At 41.3% G+C, this 13,015-nt stretch overlaps 1 non-coding gene across 1 annotated transcript; it reads right to left on the minus strand.

Moving 5' to 3' along the window:
* Nucleotides 1-1,656: 1,656 nt before the first annotated feature.
* On the minus strand, nucleotides 1,657-1,820 carry LOC115872417. The gene has a single exon (XR_004047823.1). It is a non-coding gene; the product is annotated as a U1 spliceosomal RNA (small nuclear RNA).
* Between the last annotated feature and the right edge of the window lie 11,195 nt (nucleotides 1,821-13,015).

Genomic DNA, 13,015 nt, shown 5'->3' on the forward strand with positions numbered 1-13,015 from the left:
TTCGCTGATGTCGCAGGGTCCTCCTTCAAAGGGACCCGGCCTTCCCCTCATTCAAGGGGTTGTTGGTCTGTAAATGGTTCATATGTGGGAATTGATTGAGTGTTCGTGACTGTCTATTCTGCTATTCACCTGATCTAGCATTCTTCCGCCTGTATAGATCACATAAATATTTAGTAGGTTCCCCATGTATTTCACTCCTAGGGACACTATAGCTAAGTAGCCAATGCCATAATTCCACAGGAGACAGGTTGCTTTCATTACTACAGAAACCTTGTCTATTATAACCACGTCCACCCTGTCTCTGTTGATTCAGTGCTGACACCTGCCATCTACCACCAGAGGGCCTAATCAGCCCCATTGTCAGCAAATTTCGGAGTTCGCTTAGGGCAGTGCCCACTGTTAGTCCTGGTGCACATAAAATAGCAATTGCAGGAGTCTTCAGAGATGCTGGGGCCCACTTCACAAACTTGTTCCTTATGGTTGTGGTGAAGGGTATGTCCTTAGAACACCCCCTTTTTGGGTCTATGGGGATATCCTGATAGATCATTCCAACATACCAATTTCCCTAAGCTTTTGGATGCCTTCTTCTACAATGTACCAAGGTAGGTCAGGTACCTTGTTAGTCTAATGTAGGCCATCTGGCAGTCCATGCTTCAGTGAACCAACCAAATAAATACTTAGTTAGCTCCTCTCTTAGCCTCTCTCGCAGAGACATTGAAAAAAATAATCTGTGCTTAGGGGTCCCATATCCAGAAACTCAGACTGGTCTAATATTACATTTCTTGCACCAGTATTCCACACTCTTAGTAACCATTCCTAGGGATATTCCCCAGGCTTCTGCGTGTACCTATTTGAAAACTCGAGCAGATTTTTGTGAGTATAGCACGCTTCTCGGGTAATCATCTCAACCTCACCTTTAGGAGCTTTTTGAGCCTTAATTTTAGTTACAGGTCTAGAGGAAATAATGGGTGGTGAGGGTGTTTCCCGGGTGCTCTTAGTAATATCTTGTAAGGCATGTCCCTCACTGCTAGAGATGCAGCCCCACCCGGCATTTCAGCTTAAACAGTTTGGCTAATCTGCTCAGGTATGAGTTGTTTTTTATTGATAGTGGATTAATACCTTCAGCTGGGAGGGGTGGATCTATTGACTGGTGTGGGTCAATTGTTTCTAGGGGCTCAATATCCTCCTCTTCTAGATCATCAGCCCATATGTTCCCATCCCATGTTTCAGGCTCCCAACTTTTTCCTATCAATGCCCTCACTTTGGTATCAGACACTGCTCTAGACCTGCAATTCAGCTGCCATTGTAATTCAGCCACTTGCATGATGAGCCTTTGGACCTGGTTCTCAGCAATGTCAGCTCTATTACTAGAGAGAAGGCTCTCCTTTGCAGCACAGGCGGAAGCTTTTAAGTCTGTTAGTTGGCACTTGAAGCGTGCTTCTGAGGCTCTGAGAGCATCCCTCTCCTTAATCACACTTTCCATTGTAAGGTGGACCAGCCAACCAGCTTCCCTGTACTTGTCATCCTGACAAAACTGCTGGAAAATATCACCCAGACCCTCTCCTTTAACCAGCACCTCATCTATCGGTGGTGATACTGTAGATATCAGCTGGATGGTGCAGGACCCAACAGTGTTTCTTTCTTTCTTTCTTTTTTTAGGGGAGAGCGCGAACGCAATCCCCCACTACCACAAATTATGCAGTTGAGTTTCCCACAATTGGGGAAATCGCAGGGGTTAGCACATCTGGAGTGCAATGGATGAGCCTCGCCCTGGGCAAACCACCTTCATGATCATGGTATCTCCCCTGCCAGGTAAGTATTCCCAGCAGTGTTTCTTTCTGTTATGCATAGAGTCGCTATTGGTCAGCATTGACTTAATGGCACCCAACAACAACAACAGTAAAGAACAGCTAAAAACATAGCACTTTATTTCCTCAGAGTGAAAAATGAGAGAGAGAATCATTAAAAATAATTTAGGAAATTCAGCTTAGGCTCAAGGGGAGAGAAATAACGTCCTACCTTTTGAAGGAAGAAATGCCAAATAATTTGTGAACATATTTTTAAAACAACTACAAAAGTGTGTTCTAAAGAGTGACTGTCCACTGATAAGACTCTAACCTGGATGGAGAAGGAAATAATGTTAAGAGGGACTGATGAGCATGGGGTAAAGTCTTAACGAATGCTGAGAATAACCTAGTGAGAAAGCCAGAAGCATTTGAGACTTGATGCAAACAAAAAATAAAGTAAAAGAACTCAAGAGAAAATAGACATTGCCAGAAGCAAAAGAAAACATCAAATAATATCATAAATGAGAAAAAAGCGAATACAGCAACATAAAAATAACATGGTAATATTTTAGAAAGGAATATAATGCGAGAGATGTCTCAAAAATCAAAAATCTATTTTAAAATTAATAGGAGGATTAATTGACAAAATCAGGAAACATAGGAGACAAAAGGATAGAAATTAGAGATAAAATATAATGAAATTATAATTTAATTGGGAGTTCTCATATCCAAATAATAAGAGTTTCAGAAAAAATTTTTTAATAAGATAGAAAAATATCAGAGAAATTGTACAGTAAATTTTCCCAACTGAAGGACATGTGTTTCTAACTTGCTAAATATAACTACCGTATATACTTGAGCATAAGCTGACCCAAATATCAGCCTGGGCACCTAATTTTACCACAAAATCTGCATTAAAAATGTGCTGGAAAAACCCGGCTTATACTAGAGTATATACGGTAAGTGCTAAGTACAATAAAGGAAAGGAACCCACACCAAGGCATAATATCACAAATTTTCAGAATACGGAGATAGAAAGAAATCCTAAAAAATCTATAGTAATGAAAAGAGGACCTATAGAAAAATTAGGAATCACAACAGCATCACTATAAACTAAAAGATATTAGGAGGGAAAGGATCTCCAACCTGCAATTCTTAACTCAGACAAAGTCTCCATTAAGTACGAGATTAGAATAAAGACATTTCTTGAAGTGTAAACATCTCAGAAAATGTACTTCCCATCCAATCTTTCTCAGAGAGATATTATATTTGCTGGAGAATGTGCTCCCGCAAAAAAATTGAAACACACAAACAGAGGAAACACGTGATCCAGTGCAAGAGAAGATGAAAGTAAGTCCTGAGACAAGAACACCGTGCCACCTTTCGTCAGGGCACCATGAATGGTGGCTGAATAGAAAACGAAAAGCAGGTCAGTGGCCTGAGGAGGAACCTGGAGGCAGCATGGACAGAGGTGTGCTCCCCTTTGCAAAGAGAGCTGCCTCAGGTGGCACAGCGGGGGAGACAGGGGTGGCTGATGGGGAAGAAGAGACAGCAATACAATACTTCCTGCAGCTTCTCAAACTGGGTCTCCTGATAATTGATAGACCACGGACAGCCTCTGCCAAACCCGACCTCCACTGTGCTGCATGAACAGGGACTGTACACACACTCACACTTATACACACATTCTCTACAACACCCTCCACAAGACAGGTGGTGAGTGCCTAAGAACACACCAACAAAACAATCTTCGATTACATTGAAAGGCAATGCCTCCAATACACAAACCACTTCAGATCATGTGCCACAAGACAAGGAAACTCGAGTGGCCAAAACGCAGTGATAGAAATAATTCCTGAAAAGCTACTTGATGAACTATGTTAATTAGATAAATTACAAAGACTGTTAATTAGATCTATTTCAGAAGTTGCGGAGATTGCCACACTACTAGAAAAAATAGGTGATTACACCAAAGACCAGCAAATCCAAAAGCTAAATGCTATGCTTTGAGAAAAAGAAGATACCATTGGAAAACAACCGTGTAAAATTAGGTCGCTGGAAGGCTGAATTCAAAAGCTTGAAGGCAATCTCACATTGTTAATCTGGCAGAGGAACAATTGGTCAAAAGAGAAAAACAACTGACAAATGTCCAGGAATTATGGGGATTCCGCCAAGAGGAAGAAGAACAGAACAGGAAGAGCAAAGGAAAGAAACAGAAAAGGTGGTCAGGAAGTTTGTGGAAGAAAATGTTCCTAATGTCATGGAAGAGAAGACTAAGCATTCAAGAAGCTGTAAGAACCCCAGGTCGGATAAACACCAAAAGAAATCATAAGGTATTCAAACATCCAGAACCAAAGACAAGGAATTAATGCTGATGGTAGCTTGGGATGAACAAAAAGTTACGTAACAAGGAGAACTAATAAGACTAACATCTGATTTCTCAGCTGAAACTGTGCAGGCAAGAAGGCAATGAAATTATACATATTAAGAACTCGGGGGAAAAATCCCAAGCCAAGAAATATATGCCCAGCAAAATGTCCCCTCAAGTATGATGGCAAAGTTATGACATTTCCAGATAAAAAGAAATGGAAAGAATTTGTATAAATCAGATCACCTGTACAAGAATTACTGAAGGACATTCTTCAGGTGGATCGCTGACAACAATCTGACATTAACATACATCAGAATGCCTAGAAGTCAACCTAGATAAAGTACCACCCATGGTAAAACAAACCTAAAAAAATAAAAATGAGCCAGAGATGATAATTTGTAGCAAAGGCAACAACAGCATTGTAAGAAGAGGGAATAGCATAGTTACAGAACTTCCAAAAGAAAAAAAAAGAACTTCCAAATGGAGATGACCTTAAGTAGATTTAACTTGGGTAGAAGAGAAGGCAATAAATGTTAAAGAAAATTGGCCAAAAACATGGTGAAGGCAGAAAAAGATACTAAAGGTGTTACCATTACGGCATCAGGTAAATAAAGTTACATACATAACCCAATAATGGTGATCAATGGGTAAATGCACAGGCTAAATGGGTGTGGGGAGGGGGAAAGTATACTCACAAGGACATAGACAGGTGCTGCTGTGTATTTGTATGTGAATATTTGCCTTTTCTGAAAACATGGGTAAACGTGGGAGAGCATAACAGGGACAAAGTTATGGCAATGAATTAGATCTAAGTAAACACCTTGAAGGGATGGCTGGGGGCTCAGAACCAAAGCCCCAGAGACACCAAGATCAATTAGCATAACAACCAACAAAGACAGTGGTCTGCATAATGCTTTGGTGGGTGCAGCTATTAGTCTCACTGTTTCCAGAGGAAATAAACGTGCTGAAAATCAAAGAGACGGAAACAATTAGTCCAATGGACTATGGACCATGTGAATATGTCTTAACCCTAACACCAGAAGAATTAAGTGGTGCCCAGATGTCATGCCACTACTACAAAAGAATCACTTGAGAAGGTTCTGCATGAGTGGGAGACAAATGTGGAATAAAACTCAGAACCCTAGGAAACATCAGACTTTTGCTGGTCAGACACTGTAGGAAGCCCTGACATTGCTCCTTAATCACCCTTCAGGTCTGGAACTGACCTCATCCTCCTGGCTCGATTTTCAACCAAACGATAGGTCTGTAAAGGGAACAATAACAGTGAAGTACACTTTATAATACATCAATTTAGGCCAAAGGGACAGTATTTACACAAGAACAAAGTCCAGAAGGGTTAGAAAAGGAAGTGGCGAAAGTTGGGATTACATTAACGTGCTAAAAATAACTGTATTAATGTTGAATTTAAAACTGGTCTGCTAATAAATAAATAAATAAAACTGGTCTGCTTTGTAAATCCACCCAATCACAAATAAATTAAGGAGTTTGGGCCTCTACTTAAATCTTACCTCAGTACAAGAATGGTTTATCTAATAATGTGGCACTGTACAATATTCACCTTCCTAACACGATCTCGGAAGACAAAATGGGTGCAGAAGCAAATGTGCTGAAGAAAGCTGATGGTGCTTGGCTATTAAAAGATAGCATCTGGGGTCTTAAAGGCTTGAAGTTAAACAAGCGGCCATCTAGCAGAGTCACAACAAAGCCCGCATGGAAGCACACCAGCTTTTGTGATCATGAGGTGTCGACGGGAAGAGATGTCAGAAGTTCAAAAATAAGCAACCAAATCTATATGAATGAGCATGGAAGTAGTGGAGACCCAAAACCCACCTGTAAGATAATTGGATAGTCCCCCACAGAAGAGCTACACAGAAGGGATGATAAATCTAGGGTGTGGTATAGCACTGATGAAACACATAACTACCCTCTAATTCTTTAAAATTTCCTCTCCTTACTCTTATGGTCTTTGTTTTACTTCACTAATCTTGTTAGACCTGTGTATGTTCATTTGTATAATTAAAACTGTTCTATGCATGAAAGCCAAGATAGATAACCCTTCAGAAACAATAATGGGAGCAACGATTCCCTGAGTATATGGGGAGAGAGGGGAGGGGAGCTGATAGCAATGTTGACTGTATAACCCCACTCTAAGGGAACAAGTAAAATTGCAGGTGAACAGACACACACATTGGATGGTGTAAGATTAGAATAGAAGAGAATAATAAGTGTTCCTGGAGGGTAGGATGTGGGAGGGAGAGGATACGGGGGAGCTGATATCAAAGAATTCAAGAAGAAAGAAAATGTTTTCAAACTGATGGTGGTAGCAATATGTGTTAGTCCAGGTAGACTAGAGAAACAAATCCAGGAAAAGTCATATGTGTGTAAGAGAGAATTTTATATCAAAGAGCAATTGTGTATTAAGAAAACATCCCAGTCTAGATCAAGTGCATTAAGTTCAATATTAGACCATAAATCCAATATTAGTCCATATGTCCCAAACTAGTCCATACATTCTACATACTTATGCAGCATATGCAATGATGCAGAATGCAGGAAGATCACAGGCCAGTGGGTGAAAAGTATTGTAGAAGCATCTCAGCACTGGCATGGGTTGCCACAAAGCTCCTCCAGCACTAGGGCTCTGGCTCCACCAGTGTCTCCACATGGCTCGTCAACAGGAATGTGAAGCAGAGAGACTGAGGTAGACAGGAGTTCCCAGAATCTTCAGGAGAAGGCCAGGCCCACACAGAGGCATGATTGGCTATGATCCGAATGATAGGCTAGACTCTACCCCTTTGCTCAAGTTGACTGGAGATTATGTAACTGCCTTAGAGTGGGACGTTGAAAAAAAAGTACAGCTAGCTGTTGTGGAAACAGTTCAGCAATTCTTAAAAAATTAAACCTAAAATATCTTATCACCTAGCAATTGCACCCAAAAGAATTGAAAGCAGGGACACAGAACAAAAATATACACACTAATACTCATGGCAGCATTATTCACAATGCCCAGAGAGAGAAACAAACCAAGTGTCCATGAGCTGACAGATAACGAAATGTGGTATTATGTAGCCATAGAAATAAATGAAAGTCAGTAACATGCCACAGCATGGACTAACCTTGAGGTCATTATGCTAAGAAGTCAGACACAAAAGGACAAGTATTTTATGATTCCACTTACATGAAATAACCAGAAATAGGCAAATTCATAGAGGCAGAGAGTAGATTAGAGGTACCAGGGGATGGAGGTAGGAGGAAATGGGGAGTTACTACTTCATAGGCTATAATCTAATTAATTATTTAATATGGCCCTCTATTTTGTGATGTAGTTTTAAGTTCTAGTCTCGATACCTGTGGTTACAATCTCATTCTGGAGGGAGTTCTCTGCTACGCTATTGATACAGGATTAAAGTAGGCTATATTTTCCGTCCCCACCGTTCTAGAGGATGTGACTCAAGTCACCACTCTGTTTCCTGGGGTTTCCGGTTTGCAGCAGGCAAAGTCCACACCCCCGAGCCCCAGATGTAGGCACGACATCATCTTTGTGACCTCTCCTTCCTGACTGAGCATGCAAAGAACGCTAGTGCTGAGGCACTAATAATGATAAAAACAAATTAGACACAAGTTACTGCCTCGGAAGACTGTTGGCCAGACTTGAGTAGCCATCTTGATGTGCGTCCCAGTGTGCTGTCATTTTTAGACATTGTACTCTCTTGCTCTGGATCCTGCATATGGTTTACTCCTGCTTGCCCTCTAGTCCTTGGGTCTTGAGGTGTGGCCTATTTAAGGTAACCAGGCGTCCCGCTTTTTAACAAATTATCTCGTGTCCCGCGGCATTTTTAAAAAGTCCCGATTTTTGGAAAGAATGCACGACAAGCTAGGGAACGGCGGGAGAACAGTAAGGGAATATACGGTTTTCGGCTGCCATGTGGCTATTTCGCCAGGATATGAGTTTTATATTATTTTTGTTAAATTTATAATGTTAAACTTTAATAACAAATAATTGTTGAGAACTGATTATCAAAGTTCACGTTGTTGATCAGTTGTTAGAATTCGACCACCATTGTGTGGACTTAATGAACAATGGCATTTTTTGGCATTGGCAACGACGAAAACATTTTGTAACTGTCTCTCATACGATACACATCGTACTGCGTGCTAGTGCTAGTTAAACAAGTGATGTCAACAAATCAACTATTCAGATAATTTAGGTAATTTATTTCATAAATACACGAATTTTCTTGAATTTAGCAGACAGTACTCATATTATTTATATTTTATAGTGGCAGCAAAATGATATAGTCCAAATTTTTAATCAAGAGCACCCCCCCACCCCTCAGCCGGTCAATGGTGTCCCGCTTTACCAATGTTAAAATCTGGTCACCTTACCTATCACCTGACTGGTTACAGCAGCTTTGTGAATCAGGTGGATCCTCAAACAGCTTTGGATTTGGACTTGCCACCTTCCACAATCACATGAGTTATTTTCTAATGGCTCACGAATTCTGTGAGATGTTGCAGTGAAATTCAGAATCCTAGGATGGGAGGAAATATACCAAAGGGAGGACTTGTGGTTGCTATCAGGAATAAAGGAATGGCATAGCATTTTGAAAATGTTGAACATTTGGGACATCTTTAATCTCCACCTCATGGGTACTAATATTTATTTTTGTAATTTAAAAAATTATATTGTGATAATCACTGATACTAGTATTGTATTAACCTTTCTAAGAGATATTAACCTTTCTAAGGGACTCACTTTTACATGAGCGTAGAGTTTCTGTTGGAGCCATGAAATCCCTTTAGAAATAGATATCAGTAATGGTTGCCCAATATTATGAATATAGTTAATATCACTGATACTGAACAAGAGTTAAAATGGCAAGTTTTAATGTTATATTTCCAGTTTTTAAAATAACTTTTTAAAAAAATCATTTTATTAGGGGCTCATACAACTCTTATCACAATCCATACATACTTCAATTGTGTAAAGCGCATTGATACATTTATTGCCCTAAAACAACTTTTTAAAAGTTTATTTTAAAAAGAACATCTGAATTTTGAATGTAGTCCTTCAAAAGTTAGGAACCCTAACCAAACTTCCAGCTCATAGGCAATAAAAGGGATAGATAATACCAGTTAAATGACGCGGAGACAACCCAAACCATGAGACAAAGCGCCTGTCATTAAAAATTAAAGAGATGGAAAGCCTTGGTTTTCTTTCATACTTCATTTTGTTCCCCCAAAGAATTCAGGGAAGAGTTACTCACTGCCACTGGGTCAATACTGACTCCTAGTAATCCTGTCTGACAAGAGTAAAACTGCCTCTGTGGGTTTCCTAGACTGTAACTCTTTATGGGATTAGAAAGTCTATTTTTACAGAAGAGCAACTGGTGGTTTTGAACTGCTGACCTTTAGGTTAGCAGCCAATGGCGGAACCAGTATGCCACCAGGGGTCCTCTCAGGGAAGAGTTTTGAGAGATGGAAACACCATCTTCAGAAGTACATAAACTTAGATGGAGAATATGTCAAGAAATGATGTTGGGTGCCACTAGTTGCTTCTGACTCATAGTAATCCTATGTTACAACAGAACAAAACACCACCCAGCCCTGCACCCTCCTCACAATCATCGCCACCATTGTATCAATCCATCTAGTGGAGGATCTTTTTCCCCTATGACTTTACCAAACATGATGCCCTTCTCCAGGACTGGTTCCTCCTGCTTACATGCTCAGTGTGTGAGACGACATCTCACCATCCTCCCTTCTAAGGAGCATTTTGATTGCATTTCTTCCAACACAGATTTGTGTATGTTCTTCATGCAGTCCACGGTATAGTCAATATTCTTTGCCAACACCACAATTCAAATGCATCAATTCTTCAGTCTTCCTTTCCATTGTCCACCTTTCACATGCATATAGGAGGCATCTGAAAAGTCCCTCACCAAAAAAAAAAGACCCTCACTTGGGTCTGATTCACCTTACGATTTAAAATACCATCTTTGGTCTTGTATTAGAGGTTGAATTCCAAGTACCCTGGTTTGCAGAAAGCAATGGATGACATTTGCAGAGTCCCCATGTAGACTAGGCCTTCACTGAAATTCCTTCTGATGATGGCTTATCGACACTAAGATGTAGTCTTGCCCTCAGAGTGCACTAGAAAGTGGATTTCCTTCACTCCCTCTCAGGCCAGCCCAAAGAGAGGCAGTCCTAGAGGCTTACCTGAATGTGTTCTTGATGGAGATCTCTGTACTGGGAAGGATACTTGGAGTCACAGTCAGGAGTCATGGCTTATCAGTTGTGCCCTACCTGCCTTAATTGGAAGGCCCTGGACCGATAATATTATAAGCTCTTCTATCTAACATAATGTAAGAGTCCAAATGATGGTCTGCTCCCCATTCGGTTGTCCCTTCTGCAACTGTGATAGATACAGTGATGTACTGATCTGCCACCAATCATAAAATTGTTTCCTTTGTTCCATCTTTTTTTTTTAATTATTTTATTGAGGGCTCGTACAATTCTTATCACAGTCCATACATACATACATTGAGTCAAGCAGTTGCCCTCATCAATCTCAAAACTTTGCCCTCTACTTTAGCCCTCAATATCATTTGCTCATTTTCCCCCCTCCCTCCTGAACCCTTCATAATTCGTAAATTATTATAGTTTTGTCATAAGTTACACTGTCTGACGTCTCCCTCCGCCCTCTTCTCTGCTGTCCATCCCCCAGGGAGGAGGCTATACTTGTAATTGGTGCCCCCCCCCCCTTTGTTCCATATCTTACGTAACTAGTTTCCTGACAAATTCTTGGATGCCATTGTGGCCTTGTGCTAATGGTCTCCCTCATCCGGATGATATGCCTTTGTTCCATTTAAGACAACATTCTCCGGAAACTGTATTTGAGATGAAGGTCTCTTTAACACATTTTGTTTTTAATAAGACTTTCTGATTTCATAATAATACTTTTTCACTTACCCTGATACATGCCTAAAAATGCTCATTCAAGTATTTTCTTAGAATAGTGAAAAACAAAAAATTTCTGTATGCCAATCAAAATGATTAAAAGACTAAGTCTATAGGTGCTTACATGAAAAAAGTCTAATATGCAGTTTGTTAAATGGAAAAAATGACTCAATACAAATTAGATAATGCAATATCATTTGGATATATGTGTGTCACAGGTAGCATGTATAGCAATGTCCATGGTGAAGGCCAACATGGACTAGAGAGGCTTTTACTTTTTACTCTATATACGCCAGTGCTGTTTTAATGATTATGACAAGTATATATTCATTTAATACTTTTGTTAATTTTTAAGAGGTAAGCTATATGAAAGTTAATTGTGTCTACCTTAGTTAATCTCAACTCATTCCTACATTACAGGTCTGAGGCTAAATCATTACAGCCTCATTTTTCTCAGGTGATGAGGCTGGTGTATTTGATTCACCAACTTTGTAGTTAATAGTGCAAACACAATTGTTTCATTGTCTCTTACCTCTTTTTAAAATTAATTTAAAATTATTACATGAGTACGTATTTGTACATTTGCCACTATGACACAGGGACCTTCAGAGGAGAAAAAAAGTGAGAGATTTTTACTTTTTAACTCTACAGACTGTTACACAAAAGGCAACAACAAAAAAATCGAACATATGACCATTATGCAGTTTTGGGGGAAATATTTTAATGTTTAAAAAAAAAAAGAAAATAGAGACAATAGAAATGGATCTCGAGCAGCCTACTGTAACAAATTTTCAAGGTCTTATAAAAAGAAAAAAAAATGCCTTCAAGATGGTCTACCTGGCACTTTCCCACCTTTAAAATAGTTAGGAATTACTTCAAAAGAATTCCTCACTAGAACCACCATTATTACCTGGTGAAGGGTTCAAAACACGGAAGCATTTCACCTGAAAACCCCAAACTGACACAATAGCACTGTTTGGGGTTTTTCCCTAGAAAATATTAGAGCAATATATCGTTTGTATTCCCCCTAAATACTCTCTGGGCAAAACCTCCCACAGAAATGGGTCTAAAATTGCGGACGGTCGCACGGGCTGTAGAAAGGGCACGTGTTCAGGGGCGGCTGTGACCTCCCGGCCGGCGGCCGCGGCGTGACTCAGCACGATGGCGCCCAGAGCGTCTGCGGGAGCTCACTTCCAGTGCACGCCGTCGCACGCCGACGACAGACGGACCTCGAGAGCGGGTGTGAAGTAACGACCGGGACGTCTACCTTCGGCGGGCTACCACGTCCGATTTTAATCCTGACAAAAGAGCTGTTGCTCTCCAGTTTGGCGCATGGCAAACCGACTCCGCCCTACGTGGCACCCGACCCCCTCTGCGCGCAAGCTCGCGGACTTGGCCAGCTTCCAGCACTGGTGCAAAACGGAGCACCGAAGCAGGGGCTCTGGGCAATACACGCTCCCCTTTTAGGGGTGTACCACATGTGCTACGTTAAAAACATGCGGCTTCTCTCTTGCTCCGCCCACGTCTCCCCCCTCACTTCCCTATCCGGCTCTACACAATGGACTCGGGTCCTGACGCGTGTTCGTTAGGGAGCGGCTCCCTCCATTTTGTCCCCAGTCACCTTTAGGCGGGCGGGGCGACGCTTTCTGAAAAACATACACCAAGACAGGAGCCCGGCGACGTCGGCGGAGGAGCAGTTAGGCGTGGGCGCTTGTGACTGAAAGCCTGCTAGCGATGCACGGGGGCTGTCTGTGGCACTTGGCGCACGTTCCGGGGTCGCAAACACAAAGGACACCTGGGGGACGAGACCTGCGGAGGAAGTGAGGGGTACTTCCGCCGGCCGGGCCGGGGCCTCGGGGCCACCAGACCGCCCACC

This window comes from Echinops telfairi, unplaced genomic scaffold (genome assembly GCF_000313985.2).
Source record: "Echinops telfairi isolate 266 unplaced genomic scaffold, ASM31398v2 ScPeMD7_7424;HRSCAF=8462, whole genome shotgun sequence".
NCBI classification, from domain to species: domain Eukaryota; kingdom Metazoa; phylum Chordata; class Mammalia; order Afrosoricida; family Tenrecidae; genus Echinops; species Echinops telfairi.